The sequence below is a fragment of the Arvicola amphibius genome, chromosome 10, assembly GCF_903992535.2.
Source record: "Arvicola amphibius chromosome 10, mArvAmp1.2, whole genome shotgun sequence".
Taxonomy (NCBI): domain Eukaryota; kingdom Metazoa; phylum Chordata; class Mammalia; order Rodentia; family Cricetidae; genus Arvicola; species Arvicola amphibius.
Window position 1 is genome coordinate 87,835,325 of NC_052056.1, and position 2,555 is coordinate 87,837,879.

General features: G+C 50.6%; 1 pseudogene; it reads right to left on the minus strand.

The window, feature by feature from the left end:
- Positions 1-1,626: 1,626 nt before the first annotated feature.
- On the minus strand, positions 1,627-2,555 carry LOC119824335 (annotated as a pseudogene).

Here is a 2,555-nt window from a genome sequence, read left to right on the forward strand (position 1 = left end):
GTTTAAATAGACTGAGTATGAGGGTTTAGGCACAGAATTCCAGGCAAAAAGGATTACTGTCAGAACACAGCCCAAGAATTCTGAGTGCTTGTGAGAAAACCCCAAGAAAACATGACAGGCGTCTTGGCGATCTCAGGTTCTTCAAGGCACAAAATTGTTCTTGGAGTGTGTGTGCGTTTGTGCCCCTCCTAGGTGTAGCAGGTAGCTGAGGTTAACCCAGATCACCCACTATTTGCTTGTTGCTGTGAATGTGTGTGTGTGTGTGCGCGCGCGCGCGCGCGTGCACCTTAAGGAAAAGCTAGTTTCACCACGTGTGTCTTGTCCTTGTGGTTGTATTCTTTACTCATATGATTCTTCTCAGCCCTCAGAATAAACTGTCCGGTGCTCTGAATAAAACTGGCTATTTCCTGAGACTTTAGTCCACCTCGTTCTTAGGCTCCCCTCTCCTAGAGCTGTAGGAAACAAATGACCACAGATCTGAGGCCAGACGGGCTACATACCGTCTCAGGTTAAGAAATCGGGGATCTGTGTAAGAAACACGGGGCCCACTACTCTTAAGGAGGCCCTGCCCCAGCAAGACTCTTATCTGCCTGCCACAGCTGGGTCTGCTCCTTGCTACATTAACATGTTCAAATTCCGCTTGTTAGAAAATTGCATCCATGGGGCTAGAGAGATGGCTCAGTGGTTAAGAGCACTTCCAAAGGACCCGGGTTCAATTCTCAGCACCCACATGGCAGCTCACAACCTTCTGTAGCTCTAGCTCCAGGAGTCCACCCAGTGTAAGTGCAGGTGAAACACCAATGCACATAAATAAAAGCAGAAAAAGAAAGCTGCACTCTTTGAGCACCAAGATGACAGGTTGTAGGTCTGCTCAGGTCACGGAACCAGGCCCGCGTGGGTAGCAACGGGCTCACTCAGCGCTCCCGGGCCTCCGCGAGTCGCAGAAATCACGTGTGCGTCCCGGCAAGAAAGCATTTGAATCTGTTCCCCGGGTTGCTTCCTGGCAGAAGCCGAGGAGGTGCTGCGCGGCCAGCCGAGGTCCCGAGCCGCGGCGGCTGGGACCGAGCGCACACGCGGAGTCACCGCGAAGCGCACCCGAGGGAGGGCCGTGGGGTGTTCTCTCCCTCCACCCCCAGATGGCATCGACAGCAGCGATCCCGGCAGGCGTCGAGGGCTGTAGGACGGTGTACTTGTAGGACCGGCGCGGGAAGCAGTCGGAGCTCGGAGCTCGGGGAGCGCGCACAACAGGTCTGGGGGAGCGCAGGCTTTGCGGGGGAGGGGGGGTCCTGCGCTTCTGTGGATCAGACAATTGCCATTTCGTCTGAAGAAAAGTTTGTTATTACAACTACGAGCAGGAAAGATTACCTGTGGTAACTTGGATGGATCACTCTATACTTGGTACAGTCAGTTGGCAATCACTAATAACAGCAACAGCCAGGTGGTGGTGGGGCAAACCTTTAATCCTAGCGCATGGGAGGAATAGGTAGGTGGAGCGAGTGCCCGGGCAGGTTCCAAAGCTACACAGGGAAACCCTGCCTGGGGGGGCGGGGGAGAAATCAGCAACAAAAGAAGACTCGACTTCCTACCTCGCTATGACACTCTGGTTAAAAGTGTCATATATGAATATTATGCAAGTGAAGAAAGAATTCTTTGCCTTTTTGATATGACACAAGGAAAACCTGCTGTCGCAGTGGTTAATCCCAGAAGAGGAATGACCTCTAAACAACTTGACAACTGGGCTGTGTACAGGTTGTCAAAATTTACAAGACGAGGCCGTGTGCTACCTGCAAGTTCCTCTCCATCTTCAGGAGACAGCAGGTGTACCACCATCTTAAAGAATTCCAGATTGTCTTGAAAGAGCAGTTCAGCTTGTACTGTTTTACATAGGAAATTCTTCGATCTAAGTGGAAATCTGACATTGATCAGCCATAAATGGCTGGCGATTAGGCGCATCATGTTTAAGCCACTTCACTCCTGCATCATAAGCCTCGTCCTCCACTCTCGTAGTCCGTGTCTCGGCTGAGAAGCTGTTATTCATTTGACATCAAGTTGTAGAAATTCATTGGTTTTGTAAATTTCGGGAAAATGCTGGTTAATAAAGTCACCTGCTGCTGCTTTCAGTTCGGGACAGCCCAGACACTCTGCACCCACACACACTTATACCGAACAATCTGAAGCACCGATTTGTTCCTTTGAAAACCCAGCACACATTTTCTTCACAGGTTCAATCTGGTACCGATTTGCTGCCTCTAACAAAGATGGGGCGTCGTTGCTCTTCCCAGAAATGCTAGCAGCATAAGCAAATCCCACCCGTTGTTCAATATCAGGTTCATCGTCTTTGAGTTCTACGTCAAAGGACTTAGATTCGAGCGTGTTAGTTGTGGACATCAGCAAGGACAACACGGTGAGCAGGTATCTTCTTTCCGGGACCAATGTCCTCTGCTTTCTCGTGTTGCTCATGACATCCATGAAACCAACAGCTTGGTTTCTGCCCAAGCAGCAAGTTTCTCCTGGGTGTTCTTCTTGCTACTCGTCACCACACGGGAGGTGGCCAT